The sequence below is a fragment of the Pan troglodytes genome, chromosome 5 (assembly GCF_028858775.2).
Source record: "Pan troglodytes isolate AG18354 chromosome 5, NHGRI_mPanTro3-v2.0_pri, whole genome shotgun sequence".
Lineage (NCBI taxonomy): Eukaryota > Metazoa > Chordata > Mammalia > Primates > Hominidae > Pan > Pan troglodytes.
Genome location: NC_072403.2, coordinates 11,767,497 through 11,794,433, shown reverse-complemented (window position 1 = coordinate 11,794,433; position 26,937 = coordinate 11,767,497). Strand labels below are relative to the sequence as shown.

The 26,937-nt window shown below is 48.3% G+C and overlaps 1 protein-coding gene across 2 annotated transcripts in view; it reads right to left on the bottom strand.

Moving 5' to 3' along the window:
* The window catches only part of FARS2 (phenylalanyl-tRNA synthetase 2, mitochondrial), a 593,088-nt gene that overhangs the window by 17,950 nt on the left and 548,201 nt on the right, over nt 1-26,937 (bottom strand). The window contains exon 8 of one of the 2 annotated variants that reach the window (XR_008548343.2): nt 14,505-19,027. The exons of the other annotated variant lie outside the window; for it this stretch is intronic. The gene's annotated coding sequence lies outside the window, so the exon portion shown is untranslated. Of the gene's footprint in view, nt 1-14,504; nt 19,028-26,937 lie in introns of those variants that run through there. 2 annotated transcript variants of the gene reach the window in all.

Below are 26,937 nucleotides of genomic sequence, written 5' to 3'. Positions count from 1 at the left end.
CGATCAGGGGTCAGAGCCTGGCACACATGTCATTGTTGACTTGAAAAAGTTGATTGAGCAAGAGAAGGGGTCTCAGTCCTCCCCCAGGCTCCCCTGTGTCTCTCTGGGGTGCCCAGGCCCTGACCACCCCCAACCAAGGCAGGCTCTTCTCTTGCACTCTGTTACCTTGACGAGCTGTCATCTGACCTCCCTCCAAAAAAAATTCATCATAACCTTCTCCCAGGGCTGTTAATAATAATAATTATTATATTTTAATAATTAATATAATTAATATACAATCATTATATATTAACATAATAATATAATTAAATATTAATATATACTGATATAATAATTATTATTATTAAAAATCAGAGCAGTGTGAAAGCCCTTTGATGTGAGACAGACATACACCCCTAGCTCTGTTTCATGAGTACTTGTCAATCTCTGTATATGTAGGTACCATTATCGCCACCACAGTCCCCAGTTTACAGAGGAGGAGCTGAGGCCCAGAGAGGCTCCATAACGTCCCCTAAAGCCACACAATCTTGGCCCAAGATTTGCTTGGCCCAGGGGCCTGGACACTTGATCTCACATGGTCTGTCCATGTAGCTTGCAACACTCAGGAAGTCCCTCTCCAGTGAGGGAGCTCTGAACCCTGGCAGTGAGGCCTCTCCAGTGAGGGGGTTCCTGAGCTCTGGCAGTGATGAGCTCTCTGTGACCAGGGGACCCACCTGCAACCTCCCCCCATTCCACAGCTGCCAGCACCTGTGCCCACTTCGAAGCTTAACCCTGGATGATAAGACAGACCAGGAGCCACCAGCTTTATGTACGTTACTTATGAGTCTCAGAACAAACTCACAAAAAAATCTTATTCCCACTTCACAAACAAGAAGTTGAGGATCAGAGAGGTTAACTCAAAGGACAAAGTCACACAGATTTTAAGGCCCCTGCTCTTGACACCAGACTCAGCAGCTTTGATGTTTTTGTTCTCTTCCTCCCTGTTTTTATCTAGGGCTTCTGAGGTGCCCTCCTTCTCCATCTCCTCCCTTCTCCTCCTCCTCCCCCTCCCCCCTCCTCTTCCTCCTCCTCCTTTTTCTTCCTCTTCTTCTTCCTCTTCCTCTTCTTCCTCTCCTTCTCCTTCTCCTGCTCCTCCTCCTTCTCCTTTCTCTTCCTTTTTTTAAATTTAAGAGATGGGGTCCTGCTCTGTCACTCAAGCTGGAGTGCAATGGCATGATCACAGCTCACTGCAGCCTCAACCTCCCAGGCTCAAGCAATCCTCCCACCTCAGCCTCCAGAGTAGCTGCGAATACAGGCACACCTCACCACACCTAGCTAATTTTTAAATTTTTTTGTAGAGACAGGGTCTTTCTGTGTTGTCCAAGCTGGTCTTGAACTCCTGGGTTCAAGTGATCTGCTCCCCGTCAGCCTCCCAAAGTGTTGGGATTACAGGAGTGAGCCACCATGCCCGGCAAAGTCACCCTTCTTGAACTTTGATTCACCAAGCTCTTCAGTCCAACTTTACCCAAGTGTGAACTCAGAGAGGCGTGTGCTTGTGATTCCTTTATTCACACACAGCCAAGTTGGCACAAGGAGGTGAAACAGAGAAAGGCCTCAGTGTCTTTAGCCAAGCCCCCAGAAGGCCAGCTAAGCAGGCTGGATGCTGCCCAGGGCTGGGCCACAGCGTGTCCTTTGCAAGTCAGCCAGCCCAGCCCCCGAACCCCATATACACACAAAGACATCTTGCACCCCAGGAGCAGCCCCACAGTGCAAAGGAGTCCATGCAGCTGCTAATGGCTGCTCGGGTTTGTCTGATCTGTCTGGGGTCAGGCACAGCCTCCAGGGGCCTCTGGCCCAGGTTGCATCTTTCCTGCAGAGCAGAAAAATGAAGCACAGTTAAGAAAACCCCAAGAAGGCAGTCAGTTTCCTCCCTTGAGTTTCTGGGGTGGACTTCCGGCAGAGTTTTTGGAGAACTGACTGTTGCAGTTAAACAATATGTCTGGCAAGAAGCGAGACTTCCTCCCTTCCTGCTGCCTGGCTCATGGGGCTGCAGCCTCACTTCTGGAGGTGGCAAGAAAGAACTGTGGAGTCTGTGATCTAAGGGATCCCTGGCAGCCCACGGCAGCCAGAGAACCACACCCACTGGAGAACTCTAGGTTCTCTACGGCCTCTTGTTACTGCCAGTGCTTGTGTGGTTTGAGGTGGGTAATGCAGCAGCCTCCTGCAGCCAGCCCAGGACTGGGCAGCATGGGGCCAGGTAGTTAGTGTAGGAGAGCGAGCCCAGGCTTGGAAAGCAAGACTTGGCTCTGTCACTGGGCAACTTTTTTATTTTTTTATTTTTTTTTGAGACAGAGTCTTGCTCTATTGCCCAGGCTGAAGTGCAGTGGCATGCTCAACCCCTGCCTCCCTGGTTCAAGCAATTCTCCTGCCTCAGCCTCCTGAGTAGCTGGGACTATAGGCATGTGCCACCACGCCCGGCTAATTTTTATATTTTTGGTAGAGAGGGGGTTTTGTCATGTGGGCCAGGCTGTTCTCAAACTCCTCCCCTCAAGTAATCTGCCTGCCTTGGCCTCCCAAAGTGCTGGGATTACAGGCATGAGGCACCGTGCCCAGCCTGGGCAACTTTGAAGAAGTTACTTAGCTTCTCTGAGCCTCAGTTTCCTCATCTGTATAATGGAAGCAATAGTGTCCATTTTGCAGGGCTAGTATGACTAGTAAATGAGAATCCTCATGAGGGCCTGGAAATGACAGTGTCATTTCCAGGTGGTTCTACTATTATCAGTGACTGATATTTGTTGAGCACTGACCATAGACTAAGTTTTGTGCTGAGCATTTTATATTTATTGTCCCATTTAGTCCTCCTAAAAATCTAATGAGATATGACTATCCCCAGCTTACAAATAAGAAAGCTGAGACTCAAAAAGGCCAGCAAGTGACCCCAGATAACTGCACAAGGATGTGCAGAGAGTGAGCAACAGGACCCGAAGCTGTGGGCTCACACCATGTTCTTCCTGCCTCTTAAGCCCATGGTACAGTTGGTGGGTGCCGCCTGAATTGAATGGATGTGCCTGTTGTTTTGAAGTTGGGGTCTATGGCCATACCACCCTGAACGTGCCTGATCTCATCTGAAGTTGAGGATAGGCATCAATCTTTCATTTGAAAATGAAGAAACTGAGGCATCGGGACGTTAAGTCACGCACAGGCAGCAAGTGGCAGAGAGTGAAAGGAACCAGCATTGATGAGTGCCTATTGTATGCCAAACACTGGGCTTACTTCAAGATCCTATGATCTGCTGGGTGATTTTAGAGATGGAGTTTCATTGACTTCCCACACTGCCCTGAAGAGGTCTTATTAGTATTAGCCCCACTTTACAGAGAAGGGAACTGAAGCTCTATGCATGTAATTAGACTCTGAAGGCTGTTGATGGATGGGGAAGGATAGGGTCCCTCTCTGCTTTTAAGGAATGCATGGACAGTTATGATTCTGGCCTGAGAAGGAAACTGAAGGGGCTCTGTGCCCGTCCCACATACCCTGCCCCACCCCCAGGGCCTCATGGGTCCCACCAGGGGAGGCTCCTAGCTTCCCAACAGAGGAAGGCATCACTTCAGAAAGGGCTGTCCCCTCAGGCCTTCTGTAGGTGGCCGGTGGGGTCTAAGTGTATGTGCCCTTCACTCCCCCTTCTCCATTCCCCTCGTCCTCCCTGTGCTCCTGTAATGCCCGCTGGACCACTGGAGAGCCCCCATAGAGAGCAAACAGCAGCAGAGCACACAGCTGGCCTCCCGAGGGTACAGGGCTTGCCTGAACTCTCAGGTCTAGCAAAAGCGAGCTTCCTACAGAAATGCACAGGGGACTGAGATCAGAGTTGAGCGGGCCTGGAAGGATCCCGGGGAACAAACAATGCTGCAGGGAAGATGGAGGCCACCCTCGGCAAGCCATCCTTTCTGGCCCCCGAGGAGCCCTGGGGTGGTCCCTGGTCACTATCTTGAACATGATACTCCTCTAGTCTTTTTGCTCACTTCCAATATCAGTAAAATAAACTTGAGCATGTATTCCACAATGTGAAGGTTTATTGATTTATAAATTCTATAAATGTGCTACTGAGCTCATAAATGTATCACAACACAGACATAAAAGTTGGTATTTTACTAGGATAAGAGGAAATCATAACTAGAATTCCTGATGTCTTCTTCCTACACCCCCAGCATTTTGTGGTGTGCCCCCTTTGGGCCTTGGGAAAGTGATGCAGGGCCTGCAGAGCCTGGTATTATGCTGGGGCCTGGCTGCAATGGGACACTGCCCTTCCCTGCAAGAGGCCAGCGAGCAAGGCGTTTGGCACAGGCTTTGGGGTCAGACAGAAGTGAGTTCTGATCTCAGCTCTGCCTCTGAGGAGCAGTGGGGCCTGGGCAATGACTTGCCTCCTGGAGCCTCCGTTTCCTCATCACGAAGTGGGGGAGATAATCTTCCTGTGCAGAGGTGATGAGATGATGAGCCCAAAGACACAGCGCGGTGCGTGCCACGGAGGAAGTGGTGTTCGCTCGATAGTCCTGAATCCTCCTGCTTACCAACGAGCTCCCGGTTCCCACCCATGCCAGAGAGGTCAGTAGGTGGCCTGGATGCCTGAAGGTCCGTCCTAAGGTTGAAGTCTAAATAGGGAGAACGGATGACTTGGGAGAGACGTCCCCACAGCTCCTCCTTGGCTCTGAGCACAGCCTTTCTCATGAGTGGTAAGTCGTACTCCTATGGCTCCAGGTAGAATTCCACAAAAAGAAACATATACATACACAATTTTTACTTCATCCCTCTTCTGGCATCCTCCCAGTTCTACTCACACATGCTTGTGACTCCCTTTGGTGACTTAGAAAGCACAGTAGAGCCAGCATAATCATTCTGCAGCGGTAGAATCTATTTTTAACCTGGAATAGCCCCACGGACAGGAGACCTGTACTGTCCCCCATTAAGGGGACTCCCCATCCTATGCCATTTATCAGGACTCACACAGCCCTCATGAGGCCACCAAAAAGACAGGACACCTCCCAAGCCACAGCTGCAGCCCTGAGAGGGAAACGTACAAGCTCCCCACCTGGAGGCAGCCTCTTCCTGAGTGAGCGGCGGGGTGCTCTGCCATCAACTTGTCAGTCATTCATCCGGGGAAGGATGGAGGAAGCCGCTGTTGACCGCTTCGCCCACACCCCAGAGTGGCTCTGAGGCGCTCCTGTGGCCTGGGACAGAATGTTTCTGTGAACAGCAGCCCATGGCCAGGCAAGCACAGAACATCTCCCCTGGAAGACCCGCATTCAAAGGGCCACCAGATTAAACTCCCACATCACACTGAGGGGGAGGTGATAAGCAATGTGGGGGTGGGGGGCGCGGTGCAGAGAGATTGGGCCTACAGGTGGAGTGCTTCTCTGGGAGGGGCAGCCTGCTCCTCTAGGAACCAAGCCACTGTTCTCTCCAGCACCCTTACCCCAGAGGACTCTGTGTCTGAGCTTTCTGAGCAATTATCAGCTTCCACTGCAGCTGCAGCAGGCACGTTGTTGGAGAGCCCAGCTGGGTTCAAGGACTCTTCCCTGGTGCAAGCCTGGATTGCAAAGACCATGTGTGTGGGGGCTGGGATAGATGCCCTCTAATTAGCCATGCACCCTAGTTATTCCCTTCCACACCTCTTTCCTGCCCTCCCCTCCTTTTCCCCTCAGAAGTGAAGGTGCTCATAGCAGTCATCAATGTGCTTACAGAGCATTTAGCTCAAAGTTGCATAATCTTTAACCTTCCCCAGGCCCCAGCCTGTCGGTCTCCACACCAGCCACTGTGAGGACAGGATGAATTCATTTGCAGAGGACAAGCACAAAATCTCCGGTAGAAAATAAATGCAAAGTACCATAGTAAATGGGAGCAGCTTAAAAAAAAAAAAAAAAAGCACAAAATCCATTGGGGACCCTGTTGCCATAGGAACTGGCATTACAGCTTGCTTCCTATAATTAATGGAGGGTTTTGCTATTACAGTATTCTTGAAACTTCGCTTTCCCCTGTGCTGCACTGCAGAATGCAGCATCCTCTCCCCATTCATAAATATTTCATGACGACCGGCTGTTGTGTTTCATCACCGTGGATAGCACTCGGCCTAATCCACCCCTTGCCAAATTCATGTTGTCCTGTCAGAGAGCAACTTCCATTTCTTCCTCTTTCTTCTGCAGTCTTCATTTATCTGGTTTGAAGTTCTTTACTTTCCCAAACCCAGAATGGTGGCTTTCATTGTGGCTTTGTCTTCAGACGCTGGACATCTCTTTCCTGTGCCTGTCTTATTTTCCTAACGGTCCTGTGGGCCTCCCCCAGGGGCATTGGTTGTGCTCCGGCCGTACCGCCCTCTGCACATCTGCTTTAATGGAGTCCTGGGAGGATACTGGGCTTTTGAATTCTGGTGTCTCAACATGCTGGCTGAGCCTCTGTTCCCTCATGGTTAAGTAGAGATGCCACCTGCCCTGCAGGGTTGGAGAGAGAGAGCCAGAAAAGATACAACACGTGTAAAGTAACAGTCCCCCTACGGGTGGGCTCAAATGGTCACAGTGGCTGCTGGTGTTGGTTTGTTCTCTTGTATCTCTTGTTTTTGTCTAGATAAAATCCGTAACTTTTTTTAATTGACAAAATTGTATGCATTTGTGTGTACAGCAAGTTTTGATATTTTGACATGTAGAATGGCTGATCCAAGCTAATTAACCTGTGCATTACCTCACATACATTTTTTGTGATGAGAATACTTAAAATCTACTCTTAGCAATTTTCTAGTATACAATATATTAATTATAGTCACCACGTTGTACAATGGACGTCTTGAAATTCTTCCTCCTGTCTAAATGAAAATTTTAATCTTTTAATCAACATCTCCCCAAGCCCCCCAACCCCAGACCCCTGGTAACCACCATCCTATTCTTTGTTTCTATGAGTTTGACTTTTTTTAGATTCCCCGTGTAACTGGGATCATGCTGTATTTGGCTTTCAGTGCCTGGCTTATTTCACTTACCTAATGTCCTCTAGGTCCACCCATGTTGCAAAGAACAGGATTTTCTTCTTTTTAGAGGCTGAATAGTATTGCATTGTGTATATACATCATATTTTCTTTATCCATTCATCCATTGATGGATACTCCCTGTCTTGGCTTCTGTGAAGAATGCTTCAATGAACATGGGAGTGCAGATATCTCTTCAACATACTGATTTCATTTCCTTTGGACATATCCCCAGTAGTGGGATTGCTGGATCATACGGGAGTTCTATTTTTAATTTTTTGAAGAACCTCCACATTATTTTCCATAATGGCTGCACTAACTTACATCCCCGCCAAATGTGCAAGGGTTTGCTTTTCTCCACATCCTTAGCCATCCTAGCAGGTGTGAGGTGCTATCTTATTATGGTTTTAATTTTCATTTCCACGATGATTAATGATGAATATTTTCTCATACACCTATTGGCCATTTGTATGTCTTCTCTTGAGAAATGTCTATTCAGGTCCTGTGTCCATTTTTTAATTGATTTACAGATGTTCCTTGACTTACGATGGGGCTATGTCCCAATAAACTCACTGTTGGTAGATAACACTGTAAGTCAAAAGCATTTTTAGGCCAGGCATGATGGCTCATGCCTGTAATCCCAGCACTTTGGGAGGCTGAGGCAGGCAGATCACTTGAGCTCAGGAGTTCAAGACCAGCCTAGGCAACATAGCGAAATCCCATCTCTACTAAAAATACAAAAATTAGCTGGGCATAGTGGAGCGTGTCTGTGGTCCCAGCTACTCAGGAGGCTGAGGTGGGAGGATTACTTGAGCCCGGGAGGTGGAGGTTGCAGTGAGCCAAGATGGAGCCACTGCACTCCAGCCGGGGTGACAGAGTGAGATCCTGTCTCTAAATAAATAAATATTAAAATTAAAAAGTGTATTTAATGCACCTAATTTACCCAACATCATAGCTTAGCCTGGCCTACCTTAAGTGTGCTCAGAACTTTCATTAGTCTATAATTGGGCAAAATCATCTAACACAAAGCCTATTTTATAATAATGTGTTGAATAGCTCATGTAATTTATTGAATACTGTACTGAAAGTGAAAAACATAATGGTTGTATGGGTATAGAAGTATGGTTTCTACTGAATGCCTGTCACTTTCATATCATCATAAAGCTGAAAAATTGTAAATGGAAACATCATAAGTGGGGGACTGTCTGGATTTGTTTCCTTGCCATTTAGTTGAGTTGCTGTTGCTTTAACTTTAAATAAATAAATAAATAAATAAATAAGCTTCTTTCTCCTTGCTGCCCTAGTGGAGGGGCTAGCCGGACAGCACGTTAAAGCTCTATGGCCCAGGATGATTCCAATGAAGGCTCTTCACAGGAACATGGAGAGAGGCCATGCCCTGGCCCTGCAGACATTGAGCTGTGGACAATGCTGTTTAAAGGTGACAGGGATGGCCGGGCACAGTGGCAAACCCCTGTAATCCCAGCACTTTGGGAGGCCGAGGTGGGTGGATCACCTGAGATCAGGAGTTCGAGGTCAGCCTGGACAACATGGTGAAACCCCATCTGTACTAAAAATACAAAAATTACCCAGGCATGGTGGTGGGGGCTGTAATCCCAGCTACTCAGGAGGCTGAAGCAGGAGAATCACTTGAACCCGGGAGGCGGAGGTTGCAGTGAGCCAAGGTCACGCCATTGCACTCCAGCCTGGGCAAAAAGAGTGAAACTCCATCTCAAAAAAAAAAAAAGGTGACAGGGACAAGTCCTGAGCTAGAGGAAGTGGCAAGTTGATTCATGTGCATTTAGTACAGACACGGTGCTCAGCGTCACTTCTCCCAAGGACTCAGAGCCTGGCGCTCCTCCTTCTTGCCTCCCCTAAGTGTGCTTCAAGGCTCAGTTAGTGAACATTAGTGAGCCTCACTCTGAGAAGTTAGTGAGCTTCACTCTGAGAAGAGGCACTGATGGTGGGGTGGAATGGAGCCTTCTGCTCTCCTGTTGAGGGAGCAGCATCTGGAGAGGATGGCTGGTGGCTTGAAGCCTAGTGCTGCTGCTGGGTCTTGAGTGCTAGCCTGTGGGTGACCCGGGGAAATTCTCCCCTGACTCTGGGCTTGTTTCCTGCCACCTCCCACAAGAACACAAACACACCACGCTGTTGCTCACCACCAGGCCCGTCCAGCAAACTTTGGGGCCTGTGATAACAGGGGGAGAGTCCTCCCTGACACCTCCTCAGCAGCCTGCTCTGGGGCAGGGTGATTGTCCTCCTTGTCCCCATTCCTTACCTTCCTCAGCACCACAGGGACTCAGGGGCAGTTGCCTTTTGAAGCCACGTCCTGAAGGCAGCCCTGAACACCCATCATCCCATGGTCAGTTTCTCTCACAGGGCACAGGGTCTAGGCAGATGCATATAGAAGACCCATGGGCTAGAGCCAGGCGAGGTGGGTTCAAGGATGGGAAGAACCAGAGGGGTTAAAACTAGAGAGATTGAATCCTGACATGAAGTCTCAGGAAGAGTTCAGAGCAAAAGACAGAAGCCTTGCCAAGAGGGTTAGAAACTATGAGATTTCCACTTGAAACGAGGAACTGGAAGCAGAAAGTGAGGTCGGATTGAGCACAGAAGGTCCAGCCAATGGGCACGGATGCAGGGATGCTTCATTGTCTCTGCTAAGGGGCTGGAGAGGGTCAAGCTGGTTAAAGGCATGAATGTGGAGGGACCTCAACCACTGAGACTGCATTTCTCTTACTGCCTTGAGCTCCTCCTTCAAAGCCAGCCCTAGTCACACATGCTGGCTTGGTGGTTGTCACTGAGCTCCAGAAACCTCCCACCCAGGTCCTCCCGTCATGGCAGTGGTGGCCAACAGGGAACAGCGTCCCTATTGGCCAACCTGCCAATAGAGACTGGCAGACTCCCCAACCTGCCCCCAAGAGTTCAGGACCCTGTTTGACCGCACTTCCAGCCTTCTATGCAGACTGAGGAGGAAGCTGATCTGAGATTCAGTGCTCACTCCAGAAGCCCCAAGGGCACTAGTGCTGTCTGACATTCTTCTCTAGACCCCTTGACCAATGAGGCCAGGTACCTCAGCACAGCCTCATCCTCCTGCCCCTGGGGACATTTGCTGGAATCCTCTGCTGCTTTGATTCTGCCAGGCCCTGCCTGCAGGGGGTTCATACAACCTGGGCCCCTGGGTACCTACGCACAGCCCTCAGGGGAGGACCCTCTGCAGGGCCCGTGAGTGGGAGCCTCTCCTGTAGGTTATCTCTCCCGGCCTCCTGTCCTGTTCTGGTTTCTGGGACACAAATTCAAACCCCTGCCCACACTCATCACTACTTCCTTCCCTGCCCATCTTTTTAATATTATCATGCCATAAAATATACATAATATAAAATTTACCATCTTAGCCATTTTTAAGGACATAGTTCCATGGTATTAAGCACGTTCATGTTGTCGTGCAGCCATCACCACCACTCAGCTGCAGGACTTTTTCACTGTCCCAAACTGAAACTCCAAACCCATTAACACTAACGCCCCATCCCTCCCTCCCTGTAGTCGCTGGTAACCATCATGTCACTTGCTGTCTATGAATTTCACAATTGTAGGTGCTTCATGTGAGTGGAATCATGGACAATTTGTCTTTTTGTGCCTGGCTGATTTCACTGAGCATAGTGTTCTCAAGGGTCATCCGTGTGGCAGCATGTGGCAGAATTCCCTTCCTCTTTAAGGCTGAATCATACTCCATTGTCTGGATAGACCACATTTTGTTTATTCATTCATCCTTCAATGGACATATGGGTTGCTTCCATCTTTAGGCTATTGTGAGTAATGCTGCCAGGCACATAGGTGTACAAATATCTGTTTGAGCCCCTGCTTTCAATTCTTTGGTTGTATACCCAGAGGTGGGATTGCTGGATCATATGATAATTCTATGTTTATTTTTTTCGAAACCTCAATACTGTTTTCCACAGTGGTTGCACCGTCTTACATTCCCACTGACTGTGCATGAGGGTTCCAGTTTCTCCATGTCTTCAATACCTGTTATTTTCTGTTTATTTTTTAGCTATGGCCATTCTAATGGGTGTGAGGTGGTATCTCATTGTAGTTTTGATTTGCATTTTCTTAATGATTATCGAGGTTAAGTCCCTTTTCATGTGCTTAATGGCTATCTGTCTCCTTTGGAGAATGTCTGCTCAAGTCCTCTCTCTGTTTTTTCATTGGGACGTTTGGGTTTTCATTGTTGACTTTTTGGAGTTGCTGCCTATTTTAAAGCTCTTTGTGGTAGGCCTCCTCATGAATAAGCCCTAACAACCCCCAGCCACTGACCTTGGAGAGTCCTTTTGGAGTCTGACCTCTGCAGCCACGTCTTCTTAATCGTGGTCATCTCAACTGCTCTTGTTGCAGCCTTCTCCAGGTCTCTCCTCTTCGTTTGCAGCAGGAGTAAGAAGCACATGGTGTTTTCCAGTCTGGGCTCCCAGTGGTTCCCTTTGTGCAGGACAAGCGATGTGCTATTCCTGGGACCTCCCCTCCTGCTGGGGTTCCAGCAGCATCCTGGGTCAATGACCTCTGCAAACCTTCCACAGAATTCCTCTAACGCCTCTTCCTGGGTCAGAGCAGAGAGCTCAGTGCCAAACATTTCATAATTACCACTTCAAAGATTACGCATCACACATGCTTCAGGGATGTTCCAGGGGCAGAGAAAGGAAGCGTGCACTGGAGGTGTTATCTCGCTTCATTACCACCGTCATAAAGATTGAGTACTTACCTGCCAGGTCGCATAGTGTTCAGGGCTGGAGCGCATGTGAATGTCTACAATGCACTGCCCATCGGGCCAAACCTTAGTTCCCAAGGCCTTCCTTGAGTGACTTCAGCTCATTTCTGGAATGTTTCAATGACGCCACTTTCCAGTTCCAGGGAGACTTTCTAGAGAGTCAAAGCAACAAAAGGCAGAGAAAGCAAGAGAGAAAGTAGAAGGAGGGGAGGAAGAAATGGAAGAGCAACAGACTCCTTTTTCACTCTCAGACTCTCTCCTCTCTCCCACTCAGAGCCCCACACTTGCTTGCTTAGAAGTTGCCTGCTCGGCTGCCCTGGGACTTGCTTTTCACTTGGATCTGAATTCAGTGACTCCAAGCTCCACTTGGGCAGAGGGAAGCCTGGGAGAGCCCAAATGCTTAGGGTCTGACTTTCAAGGAAGATGATTTCCCCTAACATTGGGGCATCTGATGCATTGGTAGGTTAGCTCCTCCTCTGAGAGCAACTGCCTCTCAGGGGAAGACATCTGTCCTTCAGATCCAGCCTGGGGATGGGGAGGAGGGAAGGTGAAAGGAGGGGAGGGGTAGGAGAGAGCAGGGAGGGCAAGGACAGAACACAGGTGGGAGGAACAAGGTGGAGGAGAGTAGGGAGGCACTTGGCACCATTTGGAGCGCAGCTACAGTGCCTTGCACGCAAGACGCATCTAAAGACGGAAAGGCCGGCCCCAACAAATCCTGTGAAATGGGGGCGTTTCTTCTCGGATTGCTGCCCACCCTTACCCCCATGTCATCTGTGGAAAATAAGGCTCAACATGTCACCTTTTGGACTCTACAAGTTTCTCAGAAGTGCCTGAGCCACCAGGTCATCAAGCAGGGGATGTCGCATGGGGGGCCTGACCCTCCAGCCCACTATCCAAGGAGAGCTACTCAGTTTATATCTGTTCAATGTGTATCAAAAAGACATTCTGGGGCTGGGCTCCGTGGCTCATGCCTGTAATGCCAGCACTTTGGGAGGCCAAGATGGGTGGATCACAAGGTCAGGAGTTCGAGACCAGCCTGGCCAACATGGTGAAACCCTGTCTCTACTAAAGATACAAAAAATTAGCCGGGAGTGGTGGCAGGCGCCTGTAATCCCAGCTACTCAGGAGGCTGAGGCAGGAGAATTACTTGAACCCAGGAGGCGGAGGTTGCAGTGAGCTGAGATTGCGCCATCGCACTCCAGCCTGGGCCACAGGGCGAGACTTGGTCTCAAAAAAATAAATAACCACTGCTTCAACATAAACACATAGATGACTGGCCTGAACTCCACCCCCACCCCCCACCAAGGACCCCTCCACCTCAGACATCTCCTGGTCTTCACCCTGCCCCAGGCAGAGAGTGACAGATGTCCACTCTGTTAGCCACAAGGAACTGGCCAGGTCAAGCTGGTGCAGAAGGAAGGGAGTTGGATCAAGTCCATGTTCCTAACAGCAAGAACTATTGCCCCTGGGAGCTGGGAGAAGTTGGAATTGATTGGAATGCCCAAGGTGGCCTGGCTGGGCCCAGGGATGCTGAAATTCATTAAAAGGAGACCTTCTGGGGCCTGTTGTCAGTCAAAGGGAGTGAAGAAGGGCAGATGTTAACTTCATATAGAACTTTCTAGAAAAATGAAATCGATTTTTCTAGAAACGAAAATAGAAATGTTTCATAGGCCAGGCGCAGTGGCTCACGCCTGAAATCTCAGCACTCTGGGAGGCCGAGGCAGGAGGATCACTTGAGCCCAGGAGTTTGAGACCAGCCTAGGCAACATAGGGAGACCCCATTTCTACAAGAAAAGTTAAAAAATTAGCTGGGCATCTGTAATCCCAGCACTTTGGGAGGCTGAGGTGGGAGGATCACAAGGTCAGGAGTTCAAGACCAGCCTGGCCAGCATGCTGAAACTCCATATCTACTAAAAAAAAAAAAAAATTAACTGGGCAGGGTGGCACAAGCCTGTAATCCCAGCTACTCAGGAGGCTGAGCCAGGAGAATCGCTTGAACCTGGGAGGTGGGGGTTGCAGTGAGCTGAGATTGCACCACTGCACTCCAGCCTGGGCGACAAAGCAAGACTCCATCTCAGAAAAAAAAAAGAAAAATTAGCTGCGTGTAATGGCATGTGCCTGTAGTTCCAGCTACTTGAGAGGCTGAGTCAGGAGAATCACTTGATCACTTGGGCCCTTGGGTTCAGGGCTGCAGTGAGCCATGATCACACCACTGCACTCCAACTTGGGCAACAGAGTGAGTCTCTCTCTCTCTCTCTCTTTCTCTCTCTCTCTCTATATATATACACACACATACATATATATACATATATACACACATATATATACACATACACACACACATATATATAAATTTTTAAAAAGAAATGTTTTATAAAACATAACAAATACTTGGTCATTTAACCATTTTCTTATTGCTCTCAAAGTCTAAATGTCCCTTGGTAGAGAAGCTGAGTAGAAATCTGCAGAAACTCGGGAATCTGGTGTCAGCCTCTGAATTGGTGAGTCTCAACACCGGCTGCACTTCAGGACCTCCCAATGGGTTGATTAACAGTTTGTTCAAGCCCCACCCTCGTTGAGTCTGGTTTAAGTGGCCTGGGTGGGGGTGGGCACAGGGATTTATTCGTTAAATGCTCACCAGGTGGTTACAATGGGCAGCCCAGGTTGACAGCCATCAAGGTAAAGTAAAAGTTGTGTAACTTCCAGCAGCCACACCCCTTATTTATGAAAGGACTTAAAACCGTTTCCACACAAAAACCTGCACGCGGATGTTTACAGCCACTTTATTCATATTTGCTAAAACTTGGAAACTATCAAGATATCCTTCAGTAGGTGAGGGGATAAACTGGGGTACATCCAGACAATGGCATATTACTTAGCACCAAAGAGAATTGAGCTGCAAAGCCGTGAAAAGGCATGGGGGAACCTTAAATGCATATTACTGAGTGAAAGAAGCCAATCTGAAAAGGCTGCATACTGTATGATTCCAACTGTATGACATTCTGGAAAAGGTGAAACTATGAAGAGGGTAACAAGATCAGTGGTTGCCAAGGGGGGAGTGGGAGGAAGGGATGAATTGGTAGGGTACAGAGCATTTGTAGGGCAGTGACACTACTCTGATATTATAATGATGGATACATGTCATAATGCATTTGTCAAAACCCATAAAATGCCCAACACAGAGAGTGAACCCTAAGTTAAACCATGGACTCTGGGTGATAGAGATGTGTCAATGTTGGTTCATTAATTGAAACAAACATGCCAATCTGGTGGGGGATGTTGATAATGAGGGAAGCTGTGTGCGTGTAGGGGCGAAAGTACCTGGGATATCTATGTACTCTGCTCAATTTTTCTGTGAACCTGGAACTGCTCAGAAAATGAAGTCTGTTTTTAAAAGAAAAAAGCTATGGCTCTCTTATCCTCCCCATTCGACAAACAGCCCCATCTGCTCATGCAGTGTCAGCTTCATCCAGGATACAATGGTGAAAGTTTGAGTCAATGGATTTGGCCATATTTGATACCTGGTCACCAGGGCAGCTTTTAACTCTGGCAAAATGGATATTGTCATCATCAATGATCTCTTCATTGGCCTCAACTTCATGGTCTACATGTTCCAGTATATTTCATGGCAAGTCCAATGGCACAGTCAAGGAAAGAGAACAGGAAGCTTGTAATCAATGGGAAGCCCATCTCCATCCTCCAGGAGCAAGAACTTGCCAACATCAAATGAGGCAACTCTGGTGCTGAATATGGTGCAGAGCCCACTGGCGTCTTCAGCACCATGGAGAAGACTGGGGCTCACCTGAAGTAGCCAAAACTGTCGTCATCCATGCCCCTTGTGCTGTTGTGCAGATTCCATGGTGTGATGGGTGTGAACCATGAGAAGTATGATTTCTCTTCTTGAGATTGTCAGCAATGCCTCCTGCACCATCAACATTTGGCACCCTTGGCCAAGGTCATCTATGACTACAGTCCATGCCACTACTGCCACCAGAAGACTGTTGGAGAAACTTTGGCGTAACTGCTGCAGAACATCATCCCTGCATCTACTGGTGTGGCCAAGGCTATGGGCAAGGTCATCCCTGAGCCAGATGAGAGGCTTACAGGTATGGCCTTCTGTGTTCCCACCCATAAGAGCCATGTTGGTCATGGCTCTCGTCTGCCTTCTGCAGAAAGCTGCGAAATGTGATGGCATGAGAAGATGGTGAAGCAGGTATCGGAGGGCCCCCTCAAGGGCATCCTGAGCTACACTGAGGATGAAGTTGTCTCCTCTGACTTTAAGAGTGGCACCTGCGCTCTTCTACCTTCAATGCCAGGACTGGCATTACCTTCAATGGCCACTTTGTCAGGCTCCTTTCCTGGGATGAATTTGGCAGCAGCAACAGGGTGGTGGACCTTATGGTCCACATGGCCTCCAAGGAGAAAGACCTCCAGACCACCAGCTCCACCAATAGCACGAGAGGAAGAGTGAGCCCCCAGCTGCTGGGGAGTCATTGCCCCACTCAGGCTCCCCAAAGTCAGTTTCCATTCCAGACTCCTGGAGGAAGGACGGGGCTTAGGGAGCTCCAGCTTGTCATGCACCATCAATGAAGTATACCGTCCCCAGCCAAAAGAAAAAGGTCACATAACTTAACATGGGCAAGAGTCCTCTCACATGATTCATGGTATTGAGCATTAAGTTAGTAGAACAGAAGAGTGGTCCAGTTTCTAAAGTTTCTAATCATGTGTATACTGATAAAAGTGAAATCATTACAGTTGGTCATTGGTTGATGTGATGCTATGGTGTCTTTTGATGGAAGTGCTGCCATAAACCTTTCCCTCTGGCCAATCCCCAAGACCAGGCTGCTCCAGAGGGACTTTTGAGAAGAATAAGACTCCAAAGACATTGAGAATCCCCCAGTTCAAAGGAGCCCTCCTTAGCTCAAGGTTGCCTAGAACTCCAGCCCTCTCCTCCCAGGCGTTATGGGGCTGATGTTCCTGGGAGTGTCTGTGTCACAGTGTGAGTAGCTATGCACCTAGTGGGACTGTGTTGCACCTGTTCCTGAGAGCAGGTGTGACAGGAAACAGCAGGACGAAGGGCGGCACGCAGGCACGTGGGGGTGAGAAGGCACTGGCACATCCCTCCCACCTGGAGGTGGGGCTTGCTGTAGGAGAGGCATGGTCTCCAGAGGACTCCTCCCTTCACCAGTGTGCAGGATACTCGGTCAGTCCTGAATATTACAGCCAAACCCTAGCCAGGGCCCCTGCCACCTGAGGCAGAGGCTGAGTGTGTGAGGATGGAGTTCCCATAGCCTGCCGGCAAACTCTTTGAGAGCATACACATCCTAAGAGCAAAGGAAAAGAATTCACGCCAAAATCCATGCTAGCCTATGTCCCTCTCTTCTCAAAACTGCTTTGGGAGCTTTAGTTCTTGGAGAAACCACACTTTTCGGATCCAATTTCAAGACTTTCCACATGTCCCTTGTAAATGAGGATGTGCACTTCTTGAGCCTGAACAGTTTGTAAAAAGGCCACTGAACAGTTGGTCATTCCAGGGACAGTGTCAGAAAAGCAGGTGGTCTTCCTGGGAAGCCAAGGGGTGGCACACCCCTGCAGGGGTTCATTCTATGCATGGCACATTTAAGTCAAAGCTCTCCACACACAGGGTTCAAAAGAACAAGCTCTGGGATATTTTGCAGACCAGCAAAGGGTTCCCATGATGTGGGCAACTCTCACTCACATCCTTGGAGGCATCAGCAGGGCTGGCTGGGATGCAGGCTGCAGCTTGTGCTGGAAGTGATATTCACTCTCAGAAGGAAACCTGGACCACTTCTCCCTTTGAGAATGTTGGAGTGTGGTGGAAAGAGCTGGATGTCCAGAGTCATGAGACCTTCTGGGTACAACCCTATGGTCGTATCTTCATCTCAGAGCAAATGCAAATGCCTTGTGGTGCCTACCACCCTGGAGGGTATGAGGATCAGAGGATGTGCTTTGGAAACACCTTGAAACTGTATAGAGCTTTTTGGATATAAGCTTGATACTGCCTGATCTCCCAGTGGCCCTTTGGGAGGAAATGGGATCACTGTTGAACCCAATGCAACTCTCAGAGAAGTCAAGACACAGGGTAAATTGGTTGTAGAGGCCCCTCGTGCCCGTCCCACACATCACAGATGCAATCCTTTTTTCGGCTTGCATGATGCAGGTCTCCATGGCTTCCAAAACAATGAATCCTCCAAGGTCAAATATATTTTTAAAGTTCTCATCAGAGTTCCTTGAGAAAGGGAACTTTGTTTTCAGTGTCTCTTTTTGCAGAGGATAAATAATACTACTGATAAAATTGCTGGTTCTGTGGGTAGACCTGTGATGCTGGGTTCACATACATGACCTTGCAGGCCTTTGAGTCGCTGGAAGCTGTTGCCTTCCAGAGGGAGTCCTGCACCCCAGGGCTGTGCAGGAGGAAAGAGGGAGCCCATGGGAGCGGGGTCACATTGTGAAGGGCCAGCCAACCCCTCGGACTGTCCTGGCTCCCCCAAAGACACGTGACAACGCTCCTTATAAACAGGCTCCTCCAACTCAGGCGGTTGACAGTTTCAAGAAATCCGTTAGAAGAAACAGGCAGAGTTGTGATGCTGGCAAAGTTCTAGGGCTTTTTTTTTTTCTTCTTCCCTGTTTTAACTGTTAAAATTTATCTCCGACATTGCACAAACGAATGAAATCAACAGCCTCTTATCAGATCCCAAATCTGTCAGCCAATGTCTACCAGCCACTTGGAGCCAAAAGCCTCTTAGCACATGTGTGACTTGAGCTGAGAAGGGACCGGGACAGGAGCGCAGGCAGCTTTGTTCTGGCACCCTCGTTCCTAAACATTTGCTCATTTAGAGCCCAGGAGGCAGCCGTGCCTCCACTGCCTCCGATCTCAGTTCTGTGGGCTTCCAGACAGGGTTCAAGCGCCTCCCTGACAAGCCTTCGTCTCTTTCTTCAGTCATCAACCACCACCCATGGCCGTAGGGGCCAGTGGCCAAATTCTATGCCGTCCTCCTAGCCTTTCATGCATGCCCAGGTCTCCATGGGGTGGGAAAAGTTAGAGGTACTGCTGTGAACCCACAGTTGCCTTAAATGGCTTGTGCTGAACCAGGTAGAGAAAGAAGCCCAGCCATCCCTGGGGCACGGTCACCCTGGCACCCACCTTGGGCTGAGCACTTTCATGACTGGAAGCTTTGGAGAGCAAGTCCTTGAGGAGTACCTCTGGCTGCACTGGCTCCAGGAGTTTCTGATCCTGGACAGATCCCAGGGTGCATCTCTCCAAGACATGTCTGTTCCCATGACATCAGGAGGAAAAAGACATAAGACTTAACGTAAGTTTCCCTAGAGTTCATCTGGGTTAATCTATCTATGTATTCCTGGGGTCAGCACATGAAAACTACCAATATTAATAACTACCACACATGGGGCATCTCCCATGTGTCGGGCACTTTTTATACAAGCATAGCTGATTTTATTGCACTCCGCTTTATTGCACTTTGCAGAGATTGCATTTTTTACAAACTGAAGGTTTATGGCAACACGGCATCGAGCAAGTCTATAGGGGCTCACTTCCTGTCTCTGTGTCACATTTTGGTAGTTTTTGCAATATTTCAACCTTTTTCATTGTTATTATATCTGTTATGCTCATCTACAATCAGTGATCTTTGGTGTTACTACTGTAATTATTTTTGGGCACGATAAACCACACCCATATAAGACAATGAATTAATCAATTAATGTTGTGTGTGTTCTGACTGCTCCACTGAGGCTGTTCCACCTCTCTCTCTCTCTCTCTCTCCCCTTAAGCCTCGCTATTCCCTAAGACACAACAATATTGAAATTGAAATTAGGCTAATTAATAACCCTACAATGGCCTCTAAGTATTCAAGTGAAAGAGAAAGTGGTATGTCTCTCAACTTTAATCAAAAGCTAGAAATGATTAAGCTTAGTGAGGAAGGCATGTTGAAAGCCAAGAGAGGCTGAAACCTCGCCCTCTTGTGCCAAACAGCCAGGCTGCGAATATTAAGAAAAAGTTCTTGAAAAAAGTGAAAAGTGCTACTGCAGTGAACACACGAGTGATAAGAAAGTGAAACAGCCTTATTGCTGATATGGAGAAAGTTTGCATGGTGTGGATAGAAGATCAAACCACCCACAACATCCCCTTAAGCCAAAGCCTAATCCAGAGCAAGGCCTTAACTCTTTGGTTCCATTAAGGCTGACAGAGGTGAGGAAGCTGCAGAAGAGAAGTTGGAACCTAGTAGAGGTTGGTTCATGAGGTTTAAGGAAAGAAGCCATCTCTGTAAAATCAAGTGCAAGATGAGGCAGCAAGCACTCCAGATCTTGCTAAGACCATTGATATGAAGGTCACTACACTAAACAACAGATTTTTCATGTAGATGAAAGAGCCTTCTATTGGAAGAAAATGCCACCTAGACTTTCATAGCTAGAAAGAAGAAGTCAATGCCTGGCTTCAGAGCTTCAAAGGACAAGCTGACTGTCTTGTCAAGGGCTAATGCAGCTGGTGACTTGAAGTGGAAGCCAGTCCTCACGTACCATTCAAAAATCCTAGAGCACTTAAACTTATGCTAAATCTACTCTGCCTGTGCTTTATAAATGGAACAACAAACCCTGGATGTCAGTACATCTGTTTACATCATGATTTACTGAATATTTTAAACCCACTGTTGAGATCCTCTGCTCAGATAAAAAAAAAAAAAGATTTTTTCAAAATATGACTGCTCATTGAGCACCGGGTCACCCAAGAGCTCTGATGGAGATGTACAAGGAGACGAATGTTTCCGTGTCTGTTAACATCCATTTTGAAGCCCAGGAATCAAGGAATCATTTTGACTTTCAATTCTTATTATTTAAAGAATACATTTTGTAAGCCTGTAGCTTCCACAGATAGTGATTCCTCTGACGGATCTGGACAAAAGAAATTAAACCCTTCTGAAAAGAATTCACTATTCTAGGTGCCATTAAGAACATTCGTGATTCATGGGAAGAGGTCAAATACCAACATTAACAGGAGTTTGGAAGAAGTTGATTCCAACCCTGGATGACTTTGAGAGGCTCAATTGAGACTTGGTCAGTTTACCAGAGGAAGTCACTGCAGATGTGGTGGAAATAGCAATAGAACTATAATGAAAAGTGGAGCCCGAAGATGTGACTGAATTGCTGCAATCTCATGATACAGTTTAAATAGGTGAGGAGTTGCTTTATATGGATGGGCAAAGAAAGTGGTTTCTCGAGACAGAATCTACTCCTGGTGAAGATGCCGTGAACATTGTCGAAATGACAACAAAGGATTTAGAATGTTACATCGACTCAGTTGAGAAGGCAGTGGCAGGGCTTGAGAGGATGGACTCTAATTTGGAAAGAAATTCTACTGTGGGTGAAATGCGGTCAAACAGCATCACGTGCTACAGAGACATGTTTCGTGAAAGGAAGAGTCAATTGCCGAGGCAAACTTCATTGTTGTCTTATTTTAAGAAATTGCCACAGCCACCCCCACCTTTGGCAACCACTACCCTGATCAGTTAGCAGCCATCCACAGTGAAGCAAGACCCTCCACCAGCAAAAAGATTATGACTCACCGAAGGCTCAGATGAAGTCTAAGACGTCACCACCTGGCACATCCTTGTCCTCACCCTTAGCAGGCTGAGCCCTGAGGCTGCCTCTGAGGGAAACACAACACACTGGCGTGTCTGTGCCACTGGCACCCCACATCAGACAGACACACAGACAGCCCGATGGGAGGTACAGACCTGATGGGGAGGCCTGGTGGATAGCACAGGAGAGCTCAGTCAGCCACATTCATTGAGCCCTTATTGCAATCCCAGCCCCATGCTACACCCTGAAAGGGTTTGAGAAGAGACAGAGGTGGATGATCCAGACTTAGCCTCCTGAAGAATGGATAAGCAAGTGCTTACCTGTGTTTTAAGGGTCCCCAGGATCTGTTTTAATTAACGATGATAAGGTACACAGACACAAAGATGACTGTCATGAAGGAAGAAGTCTATTCTGCTCATACATCCCTAGAAACAGAAGGCCCAGCACAGCACACAGGGCCTCAAAGGAGACACTGGGCCAGTCAGGAACAGAGGGAGAGGGAGGAACTGTGGGCTGGACCCTTTTTATGGTTTCCACAGGAGGAGTGGGTGAGTGGAGCACACAGGCTTAGGATCATCTAGTTTAACTGATTTCAGGGCTCTGGGGCAGATGACTATCCCTAATGTCTGGGAATGGCTCTGGGGTGACTAAGGCAGGTGGATGGATAGTAGCCCTCATGTGAGAGCCTGATAGGGAAGGTGGTTGGGTGTGGGCTCTGGATTAGTGGGTTTTCATATGAAGGTGAACTCGCAGAGGAGTTTGCTATCTCCAGGAATTAGCTAGCCCTGGGAGGGGCAGTTCCCCCAGGGTCAGCAAGGCCCCAGATGTCAAAGTAGCATGAATGAATACAGAAAAGTAAAGACATAGGTAATACACCCAGGGCCTGAGGACCCATCAAGGCAGAGGTCTGCCCTGGGCAGTGGATGTCCAAGAAAGCACAATAATGTTCACATATTTAAAACATAGGTCATATCCAGGATAATACATTTTTGGGATGTTAAACCAGAAAGAATATGCTTCTATCAACATCCATCACCACCGCCTCCCTTCATTAGTGTTGCTACCAGGTAGAGAGGAGCCTTTAGTGCCAGGGCTATGACAGCCCCTGCATGGCTGGCCCTACCCTGCCTGCCTCTGCAACCACATCCTTGCCAGACCCTTTTGCTGCAATCCCTCTAGCACACCAGGCTCCTCCTGGCCCCGGGGCCTTTGCACCTGCTGTGCCCATGCCCAGCGGGGCCCTCAGCTTACCCACCACAGCCCCTGGCCTGGGAAACTTTTACTCCTGCTTCAGGTCTCAGCTTGAAATCAGGCCCATCTTCCCTGACTGTCACCCCCTGAACATGAGTTTCCCAGGGCTGCTCTAAGCTTCTCTCACAATTACTCTTTCACTGGTTCATGTACCACTGAAGTGTTGATCTCTCTGAGCCAGATTTCTCTCCTCTAGTCCAGAAATCAAATTTTCCTGTAGACTCTATCTCTATACATCAAACACATCAGGGTTCTCTAGAGAAACAGAACCAATGTTGTGTGTGTGTGTGTGTGTGTGTGTGTGTGTGTGTGTAAATACCTTTATTACAAGAAACTGGTTCACATGACTGTGGAGGCTGAGAAGTTCCAGATCTGTGGTCAGCCAGCAGGAGACCCAGGAGAGCCATTAGTGTAGCTCCAGTCCAGGGACAGGAGAAGACCCGTGTCCCAGCTCAGAGGTCAGGCATGAGGAAGAGTTCCCTCTCACTCAGCCTTTTGTTCTACTCAGGCCTTCAGTTAATTGGACCAGGCCCACACACACTGGGGAGGGCCCTCCGCTTTCTTCGGTCCACTGATTCCAGTGTTAACTTCATCCAAAACTTCCCTCACAGACATGTCCAGAATAATGTTTGACCCAAAACCTGGGCCCCAGTGGCCCAGCCAAGATGACACGTTAAATTGTCCGTCACACTATCTTAATGTTTCAGTCTCCTGGAGCTCAAAATGTCAGATATTGACCTCAGTACCTTCCCCCTCTCTCAGCACAAAACCCTGCATTTTCTGCCTTCTACAACACCTCTCAGACCCATGCCCACCTCCCAGCCCCACCAGGCCAGGCTTGCTTTGGGTCTCATGACATCCTGAGTTCCAGCCACTGCCTGTGTGGCCTCAGGCCAGCAGCATTTCCTCCCTGCACTTTTCCCCACATGACACCTTTCTGTCTCTCTGATGTCAGGCTCTTGCCTAAAATCTGTCTGAGATCTCCTCTCAGGGTGAAATTTCCACTCATGAGCCTATCATGGAGGCCTGCCTAACAGAGCCCTGACCTGCCCCTTCAGGCCCATTTTATCTGCCACCCCAGGAGCCACCCGCAGTTCTGAACACCTCTGGCCTCTTTATACCTCTGTACTGCACCTTCCTTCCCCTCTCTCTGCCTCCTCCCTCGAGTAACCCCAGTCCCACCAAATACTCACAGCCATCTGAACTGAACTCGACACACACACACCACAGGTGTTCCTTCTCCTTCCCCTTAACCCCTTTTCAAATATTACCACCCTTCATAGCACGAATGGATTCCATCGCATGCACCTGCACACATCCACAGAGCACTGCATGGAGATACCTGCACCGATGGCTCGGGAGGCCCCCCTACTGGTTTTGACTTATGATGTAGTTTATGTCCTTGGGTGGAGGACACTTTGCAAAAGACGCAGCCTCCATTCCTGCACACCCAGCCACCACCACAAGGCTAGGAGGGTGGGGAACAGGGGATCCTCATTCTTTATTCATAGCCTCATGAACTTCAGGGAGCACAGGCAGCATTATCCCCAGGAGGGTTGCTCCTTCTTTCCTTCCTTCCTTCCTTCCTTCCTTCCTTCCTTCCTTCCTTCTTTCCCTCCCTCCCTCCCTCCCTCCCTCCCTCCCTCCCTCCCTCCTTCCTTCCCTCCTTCCTTCAACAAACATATTCGGAAAGTGTATTTCATGACTAGCACTGTGCCAAACACTGGAGATAATAAAGAAAAATAGCACTGGGCCTATCATTGGGAGTCTAGATATATGATACAGAAATGCAACTGACAATGCAAGGAGCAAGAGGACTCGCACAGTGCTGCATGGCAGCTTGCTGCCATTTTCTGGGCACAGAAAGCGCTGATGGAAGGGAAGGAGAAGGGGAAAAAGGAAGGATGACAGGACGGAAGGAGGGAAAGAAGGAAGAGCAAACAAGAGAGGACAGGAGGAAGGGAGGAAGCCTTCTGCAAAAAAAATTAAAATCAAGTTTCTGACATTCTTTTTATTTGCCTTTTTGGAAACAAAATGACACTTGCCAGACACCAGCTTCCTGGCCCATGTCCTGGCCCCTGGTATCTGGATGACAGCAGCGTGATCCTCCTGTGAGGTCCTTCCTTGCCCTCTGATCTGAGTTCCTGAAAGCAGAGAGCCACTCAGGAACTGCTGTCCCTCAGACCAGCTGGCTGGTGACGGGCTTTTGAAGACTCTGCCCTCTCTCCTGCTGGAAGAGCTCCCCAGGGTCCACCAGGAGCCAGGTGATCACTCTCAGCCTCTGTGAGCTACTGGAGATCACCAGACCTTCCCATACCTCGGGCAGGTGCCAGGGCCTTTAAGGAGGCTTTCTGCTCTGTGGGGATGTTCTGCGGGCTCCAGTATTCTGGCAAGCATCAGCTTATTCTGGGCTTAGTCTTCTTGCTCTATCACTCCTGCCTCTGTTTTGCTTCGTTTTGATGATGCCCTGTTTCCATCTTATGACGAGGGCCTCTATAATCTAAGCTCTGCACAAACCCCAGGGGTTGTTAGGGGCATTAGAGAAGGGCTGTGTGTTGGCCACTTGGTTGGATTTTACATCCCTTGGACTTGAATACTTATAATTTAAATTTGAGTCTCTGTCAATGTAACTCTTATATATTTTCTTTTTTAAAATTTCTTTCCCCAAAGTCTAGGGTATATGTATATATGCTCAGCACCATGAATTTGTTCTAAAATTTTCCTTTCTGCCAAGAGTCTTACACAATTCATCTTCAGAGATCAACAATAAATCCAAATCAGAGTTCCGTTTATTGCTTCCTCTTTTTGCTTTTCATTTTATAACTAATTCAATATTTATTTGGAAATATTGTGAAATATTTAAAATGTACACAATGCATATAGAATAATTCAATGAACTGCTGTACATCCACCATCCAACAGAAGAAATACAACATTATCAGTACATTGGAAGCCCTCAGGGTACCCAGTCCCAGGCTGCACACTGACCTCCCCACAAGCAGATAAACACCACCACGAAATTAGGGTTTATAATCATTATACTTTTCTTTATACCTTTAGTACATATGCTTGTATCTCTAAGTAGTATGTAGTGTATTAACTTGTTCTTGCTTTGATATAAAGAAATTCCCGAGACTGGATAATTTATAAGAAAAACAGGTTAATTGTCTCATGGTCCTGCAGGCCATACAGGAAGCACAGTGCCAACATCTGCTTCTGGGGAGGCCTTGGGAAGCTTACAATCATGGCAGCAGACAAAGAGGGAGCAAGAGTGGCAGGGGAGATGCCACACTTTTTAAACAACCAGATCTCATGAGAACTTGCTCACTAGCCTAAGAACAGCATCAAACCATGAGGGATCTATCCCCATGACCAAAACACCTCCCACCAGGCCCCACCTCCAGCACTGGGGATTACATTTCAACAAGAGATTTCAGTGGGGACAAATATCCAAACAATATCATTGAGCCTCTGCCCCCTCCCCCCACAAATCTCATGTCCTTACATTGCAAGATACAATCAGGACTTCTCAATTGTCCCCCAAAATCTTAACTCATTTCAGCATGAACTCAAAAGTCCCAAGTCCAAAGTCTCATCTAGAATGAGTTCCTTTCACCTACGAGCCTATAAAAGCAAAACGAGTTATTTACTTCCAAGATACAATGAGCGTACAGACATTAGGTAAATACTCCCATCCCAAAAGGGAGAAATCAGACAAAAGAAAGGAGCTACAGGCCCCATGCAAGTTTAGACCTACCAGGGCAGTCACTAAGTCTTAAAGCTTCAAAATAATCTCTTTTGACTGCATGTCCCACATTCTGGGCACGTAGTATGCTGGGTGGTCTCCCAAGGCCTTGAGGAGCTTTGACCCTGTGGCTTTGCTGGGTTCAGCCCCTGAAGCTGCTCTCACAGCTTATTGAGTGCCTGCCACTTTTCCATGTACAGGATGCAAGCTGCTGGTGGATCTACCATTCTGGGATCTGAAGGATGGTGACCCTCCTTCTCACAGCTCCACTAGGCAGTGCCCCACTGGGGACTCTGTGTGGGGGCTCCAATCCCACAATTCACCTCTGCACTGCCCTAGTAGAGTATCTCCATGAGGGCTCTGCCCCTGCAGCGGGCTTCTGCCTCAGCATTCAGGCTTTCCCATACATTCTCTGAAATCTAGGCAGAGGCTGCCAAGCCTCCTTCACTCTTGAACTCTGTGTGTCTGCAGGCTTAAAACCCCATGGAAGCTGCCAAGGTTTATGGCTTGCATTCTCCAAAGTGGCAGCCCAAGCTGTACCTGGGGTCCTCTGAGCTGAGGCTGAAGCTGGGGTGGCCTGAATGTGAGAAG